We start from the raw sequence: 15,996 nt of genomic DNA, 5'->3' as shown, positions 1-15,996 counted from the left end.
GCAGGAACAAGAGTCCTCAATGCCCAGCCGGCAGGTCAGGCAGCAAGGTCCCTCTGGTTCCCCTGCATTCTGTGTCACCTACTGAGACACCAAGGTGCCTCACTTCCCCATCTGCTCCTGAAGATCAGTGAGCCCACATTCCCCCAGCAGCAACTTCTCCTGTGGACATTATATCTCCGGGTATATCTGGTGGTGAGATTTTTCAATCCAACTTTAGCTCATCTCCTGGTACCATGCGCTGGCTGGATGCTGCCATCCCTCTCAGAGAAGGCTACTGGGCCTGTGTGACCAAGGCTACTGGCCGGGCAGCTGTGAAGGATGGATACCACATCTGGCCTAAACCCACATCTAACCACATACATAATTCCACTTTGTAAAATGCTTACATCTCCATGAATGGAAATGTTAACAGAAATGATCTCTGGCTGATAGGATCATGGACAATCTTTTAAAACTTTTTATTGCTGTTTATCTGTATTTTCTAATTTTTCTATCACTCCCTCATATTTCAGGATTTCTAAGGGGACCGACTGGCATCCTCTGCTTATTTGTTGAACTGATATAACAGTAAAGCCCAAGTATTAACTCTTCATTTCCCAAAGCATGAGGCATGTGCCCCTATTGATACAGGAAAAGTTCTGAGTGGTACTAAGACACCTTTCAGGACCACTGCTGAGAGAAAGGGTGCCCCCTTTGAAGCCTCCTTCAATCATTTTCACTATTCAAGGAGGAGGCTTTAGCTTGGTACAATTTTGCTTTCAACTCCCCTAGAAGAATTGTTGTTCTCTCTGTGTAACCAAAAGAGCTGAGAAGGCAGGAAAACAGCACCTAAGCAGAAGCCAGTGACTGCTGTCCTTTGACTGTACTTGTCTTTATGACTGCCTTCTATTTATGGGATGTTTGTGCAATTATACTAGAGAGATAAAGCTTCCTTTAAATAAGGAAACTGAATTTAAGTAAAACTGCACTTCACTAATAAAATTTTAAAGTAAGGAATTTGGTAAGGGGATAATGATCAGAGTGATATAGGTGCATCCCTGTATTGAAGCCCAAGGACAGCGGTGGTAACCTCTGGTGAGGGTAAAACCACCCCAATGGAATATCAGTGCACAGCAGAATATCCCAAGAGCTCCCCCAGATTTTGATTTTTGTCTATCTTATCACTTCTATATAAAACAACAGCATGGAAATAATAAATGAGGAATTTGCTCAGATGGTGACCCAGGCAGATGGGGGACAACTTCAGAACAGGATTCCAAGGTTGTCCAGATAAGTCCTGCTGGAAGACTGATGCAAGAAGGAGGCTCCTAAGAGCAGATAGAATTTCTTTGTAATGTTTGCCCTGAGGAAAGAGGCCCTTCCACAGGAAGAAGGTCAAGTCCGGTCTATTTTTATAAGAGCATTTCAAGTGGTTAGTGGACTTATTTCCTGTGGTTCCCAGGAATTCTGCAGCAGGCGCTCAGGAGGATGTTGGTGATAGGGAGCAGGGACTTGATGAGTGAGAATCAATAATTATCTCTATATTTGCTTCTCTTTTTCTATAAAAATAATCCAGAGGAAAAACACTTGCTTTAAAAGAGCAAAGTTCATGACAACAGAGAGCAGAATGCAACATAAACGTGTCCCATTGTTCCCTTAGCGTGTGGCAGAGTCTTTAGGTCAAGATTTTACAAGCTGAAGACTGATTTACTCACTCATTCCCTTCCCTCCCTCATTTACTCAAGAAAGGGATGAGTGACTCCTCTGTGCCAGGCATGGTTTAGAGGCTGGGGAGAAGGTGGTGAATAAGCATGACTCTGTCCTCCAGAAGCTTACAGGCAAGTGGGGGAGAAAGACATCAAGCAAGTAAACACATGGATGGACATACAATGAAATTACAAATGATGGGAAGTGTTGAAAAGGGGAAAGAACAAGAGGCAACAGAAGAGAATAAGAGAGGCAAAGGGGGACAGAACTTAGACCAGGAGGTCAGGGAAGACCTCTGAGGAGGTGGCACTTCAGCCGCCATCTGCAAGGTGGAAAGAGGTCGGAAAGGGCATTGCTGGAGAGAGACGTGTACGAAGGCAGCCGTGTGGAGAAGACCACTATGGACTCAAGGATCTAAGAGAAGACAGGAATGGATAGGACATAACGGGCAAAGGGAGGGAGGAATGGGAGGTCAGGCCAGGTCATAGGGTCTCAGGCCATGGTAAGAGTTGGGGTTTTACTTCATGGAAATAGAAAGCCACAGAAGGTTTTAAGCCAGGGAGTGATAATCTGATATAGGTTTTAAAAGATCTGATTCTGTGTATACAAATGACTAGAGGGGGCCAAGAACAAAAGAGGGGACTACTTTAAAAGTTAAGACAGGAGCTGGTGGTACACTGGACTGGGTATTGACAGTAGATAATAAGAACATACATTCAATAGCCCTTAACTAGAGTCAAAGGGCTTGATCATGAGAGCTTAGAGAGGTTGACTAGCTAACAGGGCTGGGACCAGGGTGGGACGAGGGAGGCACTTGCTTCAGGTGCAAAATTTACTCAGAAATCAAGAGAAATACTTTTTTTTTTTTGCGGTACGCGGGCCTCTCACTGTTGTGGCCTCTCGCGTTGCAGAGCACAGGCTCCGGAAGCACAGGCTCAGCGGCCATGGCTCACAGGCCCAGCCGCTCCGCGGCATGTGGGATCCTCCCAGACCGGAGCACGAACCCGTGTCCCCTGCATCGGCAGGCGGACTCTCAACCATTGCGCCACCAGGGAAGCCCCCAAGAAATGCTATTTTAATGCAAGGTTTTTAAAAAATCAAATTTAGTGCAGAAAAGTCCATGATGAACAAAATATCAAATTTCTTTATAAAAAAAAAGGATCAGGAACAGTGCTGTGCTAAACCATATAAGGAAGCTGAGGCAAAAGGGAAAAATCAGTAACTGAGCCTGCCTTTACGTAAAAGTTTGACATTTTGTTCATTTCCTCATTCTTGTCCTGTCTAGCTGACCGTCCCCACCTGTAACACAAGAAGCCACCATGTAACCCTCTGCTCTGAAGTAGATATTATGGAAAGAAAACTAATGACACAAATCATCACAAGCTCCCCGATGGTTTAGACAGTATCCCTTCTCCTTACTCTGGAGATTCAGACAGAAGGTGCAAAATAGTTGCTTCATAAGTATTTCTGATGGTAGTGTTAATGGCTAAAATTTATCAGGCTCTTAACATGTTAGATACTTTGCCAAAAACTGTTAAGTACAATTATCTCATTTAATTCTCACAACAAATCTGAGGTAGGTATATTATTACCCCTGTTTTACCATGCCTGGCATATACCTGATAGGCATTTAATAAATATAGGAAGGGGCTTCCCTGGTGGCGCAGTGGTTGAGAGTCCGCCTGCCAATGCAGGGGACACAGGTTCGTGCCCCAGTCCGGGAGGATCCCACATGCCGCGGAGCGGCTGGACCCATGAGCCATGGCCGCTGGGCCTGTGCATCCGGAGCCTGTGCTCCACAACGGGAGAGGCCACGGCAGTGAGAGGCCCGCATAATGCAAAAAATAAATAAATAAACAAATAAAGGAAGAAAGGAAGGATGTATAGATAGAAAGGAAAATAAGAGAAAGAAAAAGTGATGGGCCTTCCACTATTTCTTCAAAGTCCTTTAGGAATAACTAGTGATTCCAAGTCTGGCAAACACTATTCTCTAAAAAGGAGAATTCATCTTGCTTAAAAGGATTGGTAGAGCAAGGAAGCTAACCTTAATTATCACCTTCTTCCACAGGGAATATTTTTGATAAGTTGCGTTGTTTTTTTTTTTACATCTTTTCCCAACAGCTTGTCTCAGAACATATTTCTTGAATTCATTTATTCCCATATATTTATTGAGCAATTACTATGCATCAGACACAGATCTAGGTGTTGACAATACCAAATGAGCCAAAGGAACCTGATCTGGACCCTCCTGAGGCTTCCATTAGAGAGAGAGAGAGAATGTGTGTGAGACAGACAGTAACAAGTAAGCAAACACATAAATAAAATCATAAATTATCATAAATGTTACACAATAAACACATTTGGGTCAAACACACAGGGAAGGGATGGGGTCTCCCCTAGACAGGGTGGGCTCAACATAAGTAGACTCAGGGAGGCTCCCAACCCTCATGCTGCCAAATATGCTGTTAAGAATTTTTGCAAATCACATCAACCAAGCTCCCTACAGAATGTCAAACTTGACAACCTAATGACCTGCTCCTATGCAGAACAGTTTTGAAAAGTAACACCCGTTTATGTATCTATTTTCTGTACAAACAAATCCACAGAAAAGTTATTCACACCATCGAGGGTTTAGGAATACAGTATCATGAAAACATTAGGAAGTGTTCTGCCTTCTGACCGCCCCACCCCATGGGCCCACCTAAATGTCTAGATTTATCGAATTCCAGATAAATTGAATCTGACAATGTCAAGGAGCCAAGGAATGTAGGCTCCTTGAAAGTCAAGAGGAATTATGTGCAAAAAGATGGCAGCCCATGGGCTCCCCTGGTGGCGCAGTGGTTGAGTCCGCCTGCCGATGCAGGGGACATGGGTTCGTGCCCCGGTCCGGGAAGATCCCACATGCCGTGGAGCGGCTGGGCCCGTGAGCCATGGCCGCTGAGCATGCGCGTCTGGAGCCTGTGCTCCGCAACGGGAGAGGCCACAACAGTGAGAGGGCTGCGTACAGCCAAAAAAAAAAGATGGCAGACCAGAGAAGTAAGAAGTCTCTCTGACATTTCTCCTTACTTCTTGTTGCCTAATCTGCTTTCAAAGGCCAATAACGTAGAAGTGCTCCATGTTTCAAACCACTCCACCGAACGGAATGGTGCTTTGATCTCTAAAACATGAGAAAGGAGCAGTGGATGGTGGAGGATATTAATAGCTTTGAAAGGTCAGTTAGAAGAAAAGAAATAAACAAGAAGAGAAACCATGAAGAGCAGAAGGGATGAGGGCAAACCATGCTTCCAGCCACCGGCCAAAATTAAAGACAACTCCTGTGAGGCCATGTTTGACATAGGAGTGTCCTGTCCTCATTATTGGTCCTGGGCTATCATTGTGATTTTTCTGATAAATGGCATCTTGATTGCAATGTGCACATCCCTGGAGATGCTAGATACCAGGGGCAGATGTATCTCTTAGTTGAGCTTTTTGGATAGAAGATTTCAACTCACTTCCAAGCTCTTTCATCCCTTATCAAACACCAGTCATTTCCTGGGGCCTTCAGTGGTGATGCTCTCTTGCTCCATCTCCTTCCCCTAAAGCCCCCCTGGTTCCTGCCAATAGCCGAGCTGCGTGTGGACCTGTGTGTGGAATACCAGTGACAGGTGACCTGGTCACAGGACCTGAGAGCTATCAGATGTGCTGAAACAGGGCAAACAGTGCAAACTGAAGACTGGTCCCTTTTGGACTTTTCATGTGGGATCAAAGAGAATTGGCAGGTGAAAGGAACCTCTAAAAACAGCCAAACTCCTTAAAAAGAAATGATGCAGAAGGAAACAAGTTTTATATGTCCTGATGCAGGCTCTGCAAAAACTAGGCCCTGGAAGGCTGGCGCTGGGGTGGGGGATTCTTTTCTTCCTGCCCCTTGGCTGTGACACCCACTGGGTCCCTTTGTGAATCCTGGGCCCCCCTCCCCTGCCCACTTCCTGCACGGTGCTGGATGCCTCTGCAGGAATGTAGCTCTTGGGGCACAGCTGGGGCCTCCGTGGCCCGCTTTCAAGATCCAGAATAGACTCTAACATGTGAAACGAGTTCCCTGGGGTTTACAGTTCCTCTTTCGTATCCAAGCACCTTACAACACAAAACCGCACGCCAGGACTGCTAACTCTTTTTCCAGAGATGCTTGGATATCTCTCTCTGGCAGAAATGGGAGTTTTGTCTTTTTTATTTTTGAATGTTTTGAGTGAGCATGGGGCCCTTGGAAACGAGGCTGACCCGTGGAGAGGCAACAGGATAAACTGATGTCTTGGGACTGAGGGTTTTATTCTTGGCTAAGCCACAGATTTGCTTTGATAAGCCGTCAGCCTCTTGGCGCCTTGGTTCTCTTGGCTAAAGAAAAAGGAGAGCCATTCATCCATCCGGTAAACAGCAGAAAGAGCAAATACGAAATGATTATCAAGTACCTAACGTAGAGTCTATACAACAGACACCCCAAGATGCTTGTTTACTCATATAAAACGCTTTGTGAAACCCCAAGTGTTATAAAAATGTAAATAATCAACACACTAAAACATAAGCTCTTATTAATAACATTCATGATACCTTCTATTTCCAAAGCACTCACTACATTGCAAGGCCTTTCCCAGGACTTACTCTGTTGCTTCCTCATGGCCCCATGATGGGATCGGTCCTCATAACAGCTTCCTTTTTTTTTTTTTTTTTTGGTGGTACGCGGGCCTCTCACTGTTGTGGCCTCTCGCGTTGCAGAGCACAGGTTGCGGACGCACAGGCCCAGCAGCCATGGATCACGGGTCCAGCCGCTCCGCGGCATGTGGGATCCTCCCGGACCGGGGCACAAACCCGTGTCCCCTGCATCGGCAGGCAGATTCTCAACCACTGCGCCACCAGGGAAGCCCACAGCTTCCTTTTACAGATGAGGATCAGAGAGATTAAATGACTTGCCTGGTCATGCAAGTAGTTAAAGACACAGGAGAAACCAAAAGCCGCGTCTATGAGAACTTCCCTTTTTCATGGCCTTTCCAACCCAGTCAAGAAGGAAGATCTTTTACTCAGTTTACCCAGTGGCCTCTGGCCTCACCCCAGCCCCTATAAAAGCAAAGGCAAATGACCCTGCCGTGACAAAAGCCAAGACGGACTTGGCCAACACTGGTTCATTTTGGGGAAGCATCACAGTGACAATTAGGAAAGTGCTGGTGGGGGCCACTGTACCGCTGTGGAAGATGACAGTCACGTGTCAAGGCAGAAACTTGCAAAGACTTCATTCAAGGAAAAGAAGTACCTCCTGCAGAACCCAGGCCATGGGGCTCTGTGACCTACGGAGGCTGGTGGAGTAAAACGAGTACAAAAGCTAAGGAACACTCAGTCCAAGGGGCATTTTATTCTCTTTCCCACATTTCTTTGGCAATTCAAATCACAGACCCTGGAGTCAGAAAAGCCTCCCTTCAGCTCTCGGTTTTCACATTTATGTAGCTGTGTGACCTTAGACAAATTATCTGCAGCTCTCTGAGCCTTGGTGTCCTCAACTGCAAAATGCGGAATAAAAAAGCAATCCCTTGAGTTCAGCTCAGGGCAGCTCCCCTGTTCTGTTTATTAAACTCTGGGACATCAAACTGGCTAGGGTAGATCACTGCATAGAAAATATTACTCTAAAAAGAAAAGAAAAGAAAAGAAAATATTAGTCTATTCATTTACCTCCCAGCCTATAAAAACAAAGAAGGAAAAAAAAGCAGTGCCTGCCTAACAGAATTTCTTTGAGATTAATTAAAATAATGTATGTAACACAGAGAGATCAGCTCGATGCTTTCTGACCACCTAGAGGGGTGGGATAGGGAGGGTGGGAGGGAGACGCAAGAGGGAGGGGATATGGGGATATATGTATACATATAGCTGATTCACTTTGTTTTACAGCAGAAACTAACACAACATTGTAAAGCAATTATACTCCAGTAAAGCTGTTAAATTAAAAAAAGAAAAATAATGTATGTAAAGCACTTAAAACAGTACCTGGTACACAGTAAATGCTCGAGAAAAGGTCACTATTTTATTATTTATGGACACATTTTATTATTTATGGGTATGTCCATAGGACGCTATTGGGAAACATATGGTAGGGCAAGCCCTCAGTATTTCCAAAGAGATAACAAACACATGCTTCAAAAGACTGAGTTTGGAGAAGCCAAATTTTCTAGGTCAGGAGAGAAGAAAAAAAAAAACAACTCAGCAAACAGACTCTCTTCTATGAGCTGGAAGGTCTGCTTATTTCAAGAAAGGAATGTCCTTGCTGGTCTGGTTCTGGAGACTGTAACGTGCACAACAGATTCAAAAGATTTTTGGAGACACATCAGTAAGAGAAGGCTAGACTAAGGGGGCGAGGGCTGCCAGAGGCCCTGCAGAATCACTTTGCATTTGGCTGGAAGCCCCAGGGCTTTAAAGCGTCTGTCTGCAGGAAGGATATTTCCGTTGAAGATGTGTGCAGGTCTTCAGGGTGGCTAAGTGCCTGCAGGATGCTCTGGCCCGGGGCGTACCATTAAAGTACAGACAGAACTGGGGCCCGCAGAGCACACCGCTGCACCAGGGAGCGCTCTGTTTTTCCTCTCGAATGGAGGCTGTTTTCTCTAAGCATCTAAGAATTCCTGACCTCCAACTAAATGAGGCTCTATGGGGGAAGTGTTTTAGGGGTGGATAAGCCAGACTGCAGAGAATTAAAGATCCATAATCAAGGGAAGGAATGAAGGATATTGGAGGAGAGTCTTCAGAATGTACATGTCTGCTCATATTTTCTACTCTTCATTGAGGAGTATGAGAGCTAAGGCTGGGTGACACAGCCCAATTAGATGAACATCCCCTACTTCAGGTCGGCTACACTCTGTATAAGCATCTATGCTCCTCTTACCTGAAGCACAGCTTGATGAGTCTGGTATGGGCCAAACTGTAAACTCCTTAAAGGCAGACACTGTGATTTCTACTACAGGTCCAGAATCCCTTATTTGAAAAGACTTGGGGCTAGATATGTTTCAGAATCCAGAATTTGGGGGATTTTAGAAAGGTAGTATGGTATGTATACTGTATATTATGGAACAACTCCAGTAGACGCTTGGTCTAGTAGCCTATAATCAAGCATGTCAGTACCTCTGCACCAGATTATATAAATATTAACACGAAGCAGAATAAATAAAGACTTTAAATAGTCTCAGGACAGTCTGGGTCAGGTTTTGCCACATTTGAGTTATGGAAGGACTTCTGGTTTTCAGAGTCTTTTGCATTTCAGAATTACAGATTAGGGATTTCAGGCCTTTTTCTTTTCCATTCTTTCCCCTTCTTTTCTTTTGTAAATTTCCAGGACATCTGCAGCATCCTGCTCCTGGCAGGTGCTGAGTAGAAGTTGCCAACCAGAGTATAACATCTTTTTTTTTTTAATATAAATGTATTTATTTATTTATTTATTGGCTGCGTTGGGTCTTTGCTGCTGCACAGGGGCTTTTTCTAGTTGCGGCGAGCGGAGGTTACTCTTCGTTGCAGTGCGCGGGCTTCTCATTGCGGTGGCTTCTGTTGTTGCGGAGCACGGGCTCTAGGCGCGTGGGTTTCAGTAGCTGTGGCATGCAACGCTCAGCACTTGTGGCTCATAGGCTCTAGAGTGTAGGCTCAGTAGTTGTGGCTCATGGGCTTAGTTGCTCCTCAGCATGTGGGATCTTCCCAGACCAGGGCTCAAACCCGTGTCCCCTGCACTGGCAGGCAGATTCTTAACCACTGTGCCATCAGGGAAGCCCGAGTATGACATCTTGATCTCCCTGATATAATACCTGATTCTGGAAGCCAGGGGATAGTTTATGCTCAGTGACTTTGGGATTCTTAAGGATTAGAAGGATCCTAAATTAAAGAACAGGAGACGAAGACTACTGACACCATAGGTTCTCTGTCATCCTGGACAGTAACACGCACAAACCCAAGAAATATACTGAGAACTGGTCACTAGTATATCATAGCACCTAAGCAAATAAGAAGAGAGCTTCACTGTACATCAGTGATAAGGAAAAATTCTACCCTATCACTTAGAAAATGATGTTTTCAAATATTGCTAAAATATCACTAAATGTTAAAAATCAAGTTTGTTCAGTCCTAAGTCAATAGCACAGATGACTGGCAAAACTAAACAATAAGATATACAGAGGCTGATAATCAAGCTAACGTCTGTTGAATGCTTACAAGTTTTCAAGTGCTGGGCTCAGCGCTTTGCATGCATTATCTTTTAAGACTTACAGAACTCTGTGCAATAGCTACAGTTACGGGGCCCCGTTCTGGAGATGAGGAAACTGAGGCTCTGAGTAATTTGCTAGTGAGTGTCCAGCCAGGACTCCAACCTGAGTTTAGCAGTCAGAGGAAAAAAAGAAGGAAGGCAGGGAGGGAGGGAAGGAGGGAGGCAGAGAAAAGGAAGAATAGAGAGAGAAAGAAAAAAAAAAAAGCCTTGACTTAAAGCCTTTGCCACTTTCTGCAGTATAAATACTCTCACTGGGGCCAATTTCAAGCTACTAATGGTTCAACAACTGGCTCGCAAAATTCATGAATATTTAATAATTGGCTTCCACAAACTTGTAGGAGCCACCTCCTACACACCACTGTCAAGTCCATCCCATGGCCATGTCCATAGTTTACTGCTAACTTTGGAAGGTGAGATTTCAGCTCATGGAACAGAACTGCCTTAGGAGGAGCGTGTGGAAGTGATAGCCCAAGCCAGTCAGCCATGACTCCATTCCCTCCTGAAACCTGGTGCAGATCACCACGGGTGGAGCAGGAAAAAAAGAAAGAAGAACACACTCCCTTTCCTCACTAGAGGAATGAAGTGGGTCCCTGCCAACCTGGCAGGAATAATAACACCTGGAACTTTTTTCCAGACCCTACCAACTTTCTCTTGGTCAGATAAGGAGGTCAAACTTGAGACCAAAAGGTCTGACCCCTTCCTTTAGATCCTTTATTTCCTTAATATTTCCTTTGAAGAAGTAAGGAAGTATCTTCTACAAGATGGGAACCAGGTTTGGCCCTGCTTTTAACCCAGGGTAGAATATTCCAGCCCTAATTTGAACCCAATTAAAATACATGTGGGCTCTTGGCTTAGCTACTCTGTTAATACCTGTAGGACATCACCTTGTAATTAGATGTCCTGATAATATGTTTCCATGAGAGTCTCCCAAGAAGGGATTGGCCTGGTATTCGATCAATAAACGTGCACAAGACACTGATGACGTGCAGCCACCTGCTAAGGGCTGGGTCTAGAAAGAAAAGGCACAGTGTCTGTTCAGGGCCTCAGAGACTAATGAAGGAGACAGTCAGACAAATATAGTTAAGTTATATTTATTCATGCTTCCAACAAATATCTATCAAATGCCCATTCAGTGCCAGGCATTTTACCAGGTACTAGGAGACCATGGTGAGCAAAGCAGACTGGTTTGTACTGTCAAGGAGCTGACAGCTCAGTCATGAAGAGAGACATGAATTAAATAATCACAAGAATGAAGGTGTAATTAGAAACTGAAGTAAGAGCTCTGAGGAAATGTTAAATGGTCCCGTGAGAACTAGAGGAACCTGATCCAATTAAGGGGAGTCAGGCAAGGCTTCCTTGAGGAACTGACAACTGAACTAAGACGTGAAGAAAAAGTAGGAGTTAACCAGGTGAGTGGGGTAAAGAGGAGGAGGAGAGGAACAGTGCTCCAGAGAGAGAGAACAGCATAGGTAAAGGTCCTCAGATAGGCAGGAATGCATGGTTTCAAGGAAGTGGAAGGCTAGTTTGGAGAGATGAGGAATGAGGCAGAGGAATAGGCCAGGGTTGGGCCTCCCAGAGCCCCGCAGGCCTTGTTCTGGCCTTAGTCTTTATCCCAGAGCAATGGGAAAACAATGAAGGCTTTAAGCAGGGAATATGCACAGCCATTACACCCAGTGCTGTGACAGAGTAAATGGAATGCTGCTATGGGAGCATTAGGGAATCAACTAATCTGAACTGGTGTGTGTGGAATGGAGGAAGAGTAGGGATGTCAGGGCTGGGGATGTGTCCAAGCAGGCTTTCTGGAGGAGGGAATATCTGAGACGAATTTCTGAAGGATGAGTATGACTTAGAAAGGCAATGGTGGAAGGGTGGTGGAAGGGTGGAGGAAGGGGGAGAAAGAGAACGTGGCTGGGTGAGTGTGAGGGTATGGGGGGGACTCCAAGAAGAGCAGGCCAATAAGAGAAAAGGCAACAAGGTTAGGTGGGGACCAGATGAGGAAAGCCTTACAGGTCATGGTGGGGTCTGGGTTTTATCCTGACGGCAGCAGGGAACCCACTGACACAGTCAAAGATCTTCAGCAGGAGAGGGATGCTCATTTTCACATGTTAGAAGGGTCCCTGGCAGCAGGGTGTAAAGTGGACTGGAAGAGAGCAGTGCTGGAGAAGAGAGGCCGCTGCCGCCTGCCTCAGCAGCCCAGGTGAGAGAAGGTGTTGCACCTGCACTCAGGCAGCACAGTGAGAATGGAGTAGGGAGGGTGATGCTAGGAGACATTAAAGAGGGACAGATGAAAGGGCTTTGTCACCAGTGCAATGGGTGGGAGTGATTTCTACTCTAATCAAAGAATAGTCTCAACAAAATGAATTCTATTTGTGCTGAGTCTTGTCTTATGACCTTGTACATGGTCAATTTTTGTAAATGCTCCATGTGTCCTTGGGAAGAACAGTGTTGACTAATTGGGGGGTGCAGGGTTCTCTTACACAGTTCATTCCATTAAACATGTTAATTGTGTATTTCAATCTTCTACATCCTTAATATTTTCTTGTCTGTTTGCTTTATCATTTATGACAGAAATGTGTTAAAACCCCCCACCGTCATTGTGAATTGGTCAACAACTTCTCTTTACGTATTTGTCAATTTTCACTTTATATATTTTGAGGCTATGTCATTAAGTGTACACGTTTAGAATTTTTATATCTTTCTGTTGAATTGATCCACTTACCATTATGCAGTGATCCCTTTTATTCCTGATCATTCTTTTTGCCTTAGACCTACTTTATATGATATTAATACTGCCATACCAACTTTTAGTTTTTTGATAACATCTGGTGTCTATTTTTGTGTGTGTGTGTCTGTTTTTCATTCTTTTGCTTCTAACCTTTCTGTGTCCTCATGTTTTAAATGTGTCTCTTGTAATCAGAGTGTAGATGGATTTTTAAAAAATCCAGTAGCTAGTAAATTTAGCCCATTTACATTTATTGTGATTATAAATGTATTTGAATTTATTTCTGCCACCTAATTATGAGCAATTTTAAAAAACATTTCTATTATTTTTCTCTTTTTTCTAGATTCCTTTGGATAAGTACAATTTTATTTATTTCACCTCTTTTCCCTTATCCCTACCAGATGCTGACTGGAATTAATGCATTTTATTTCTTTTCTTTTAGTAGTTACCCTTAACGTTTAAACATGCATATCTGACTTATCAAATTCTAAGGTTAATTAATATCTCTAAGGCAGAGGTAAGGTTTTTGGGTGATTCCATTCAAAGATACAGGATCAAGGACTTAGGGCATATTTAAGACCAAAGGTGAGATCTGTTTTACATATGCTGGGTTTGAGGACACATACCCAATTATCACCTTAACGGATGCCTACACATCTACCTTCAGTGGCTTAATATACTTTGCAAAATATCCTCCTTCATGGGTATTCTGCATTGTTTAAGCAGTGGACAGGAGTTAAAAACAAAATTTAAAAAATAAACATCACTGTTTGCCTTCGATTCTTAGAACCACGTCTTCCTTTCTGACCTAGCCACCAGGGCCAAACTGAACACTAACGTGCCCTAGAAACAACAAGCTTCACAAACATTCCTTCGATAACTGTCAATAAGCTGAGAACTGAGTGTGAAACAATGACCTGGATTCTCTCGTACATAATGATGGCTTACCTTTGCCTTCTCCATTTCCTCTACTATGTTTGTGGCTTAAATGACGAGGGAGGAGGGGCTTAATTAATTTCTGCCAAATATGAGAGGGAAGGAAAAACTCTATTTCCAAACCAACTGAAAAAATTATTTTAAATTAAGCATTCAATCACAGCTGACCTAGACCACATCAGGATTCAACTAGTTCAACAAAACCACTTACTCATATCTCCTAGAGGCCAGGTCACAATTGTAAACTTTCCAAGTAGTGTTATGAATACTGTGCCCAGTTAATCCTTCGGACAACTCTGAGGTAGGCAGGGTAGGGATTATTAGAGGACACATCTCGGAAGGAACGGATGACTTGCCCAGAGGCTCCCAGAGCCAATTTGTGTGCAGCTGGGGCTGTACAGTGTTGCTCACTCTCCCACACTGAAAAGTGACTCTTGTATTCCTGCTTGAGAGCGTATACTTAACATCCTGTCCATGTGTCAGAGTCCAGGATCTCTTCCAGACGCTAGAGCTAACAAAATATATCAGGCTTAACATGGACATTCCAATAGGCTTGGTGTTCCCCTCACTTTAGTGTCACTGGTAAGTCCAGGAAAATCTCCCCAGGGTCCCAAATCTCAGAGGGCTGGGCTTAGCACACGACGATGACATGGAGTCCACTGGGCTTGGTCTTTTGCATCTCCCAACACACACAGAGATAACCCCTTCTCCTGTTGATAATACCACAAGCAGTGCTTATAAATTATGCTCAATGCCTGATTTCACATAGTTAATGGATTCATTTGTTAGAGCAATTTGTGAAAATCCTCAAGGGCCTGATAAGGCTGCTGCCTAATGGTTTTATCACGTCATATACTTCCTTCATTCCTATCTTTTAACAATACTAGATTGGCAAGGAACTCTGGACCAACCACTGCTAAAAATATAGGTAAATTGTAAATAAAACTAAATGGGGGGAGGGGAATTTTCTGCCTCTGCAGTTCCCTTCACCAACAAAAAGAGATTTCTTTTTTTTTTTTGTATGTTTTGGCTGATTCATAATCCCACCGATACAGTCTATCGAATTCACATTGACACAAGGCTTATTTTCAGGCGTCAGCAAGTCACCTTCAGACTACCGTCTTCCCTGTGTGATCTGACAACATACAGGAAGCTGTGGACACAGGCAACTGAACTTAAGGGCGACGGGAGAAATCTAAAGTCAGTGCAGCCACACCATCACTGTCCCTCTTCCTGGGGGGAGCAGGCAGAGAACAGAGGCATGGGTTTGTATAACCCCAGGCTGCAATGCAATCAAGGGGGAGGGGATGCCCGCCGGCCTCTGACAGAGGGCCTTTAGCTTCATGGTTTACACACACATGAATGTGAGCATTAGTATAATTCTTGGCCAGGACTGGTGCCTCCAACCTCGGCCAGTCTTTTGGTGCATCTGTTCCCTTCATCTCAGTGGGATGGAAGAAAGAATGCAAATGGGTAGAGCCAAATCCATATGCAACAAGTAGAAACCAACTTAATGGAGACTCCCCATGGGTGCTGGATCTAGAAGGGAGGCTGTCCTCACCACGCAATTGCTGCACAACCAGGGCTAATGGGGACCTCCATTTGAGAAAATCCAGGGACAGCAAGAAACAAAATTCTGCCCATCTAAGATGGACAACACAAATGGCTCTTTGTACAGTGAAATGGCCACCACCAGTATATGATTATTTTCTCCTATACCAAATTAAGTACTCAGTAAGTGCTTGAAAAGAAAAAAAAAAAAACTGATGGAACAAAAAATACGGATTATCTCTTAGCTGTAATTTAAGGAAGAAGGATCATTGTTGTGTGCTAACGAGAGGTGATGGGTGAAGATGCCCATGTTTGGAAGCACTAAATTGCTTTACATTGAGGGGATCCAGAATGGAGCGGAGGGAGAGGAAGATTGAAAGGTTGGGATGGAAAAGGACTGAGTAGAGAGACAATGAGAGAGAGTGAGAGAGACAGAGGTGGGCACAGAGACTCAGAGGCTTGTGGATAAAGAGAGGGTTTTGGAAAAGAGAAGTGAGGGTTTGGGAAGGAAATGCAAAGTGCTGTGCAAGGTGAACTCTGCGGTCTGCCCTATGAAACTGATGTATATGAAATTAATTTTCCAGCTGTTATTGGACTATGTGAAAAGGGCCGGACAGAGTTTCACCATATGTGAAGGGGATATTTGGAGTGGTCTGACTTTAAAGATAGTTTATAGGGTGTATGCAAAACTCTCTTTGGGGGTCCTTGGAGGGACTTCAAACCACAGCCCTTGTGGCTGTAGACTGGGAGAGATGTACTAGACACATTAAAATGCCTAGAACAGAGGAAACACATGGAGGCTTCCGACATGAACCCTAATTCCAAAGTCACCAGGACAAATCACCCA

At 44.2% G+C, this 15,996-nt stretch overlaps 1 protein-coding gene and 1 non-coding gene across 4 annotated transcripts in view; both read left to right on the top strand.

Annotated features, from left to right (window-relative positions):
* Positions 1 to 15,996, top strand: part of FGF1 (fibroblast growth factor 1) — a 105,744-nt gene that overhangs the window by 64,680 nt on the left and 25,068 nt on the right. The gene's annotated exons all lie outside the window — the stretch shown is intronic.
* LOC131756499 (small nucleolar RNA SNORA36 family) lies at positions 7,235 to 7,393 on the top strand. The gene has a single exon (XR_009335673.1). It is a non-coding gene; the product is annotated as a small nucleolar RNA SNORA36 family (small nucleolar RNA).

Source organism: Kogia breviceps, chromosome 4, assembly GCF_026419965.1.
Source record: "Kogia breviceps isolate mKogBre1 chromosome 4, mKogBre1 haplotype 1, whole genome shotgun sequence".
NCBI classification, from domain to species: domain Eukaryota; kingdom Metazoa; phylum Chordata; class Mammalia; order Artiodactyla; family Physeteridae; genus Kogia; species Kogia breviceps.
This window is presented reverse-complemented; position numbering and strand designations above follow the sequence as displayed.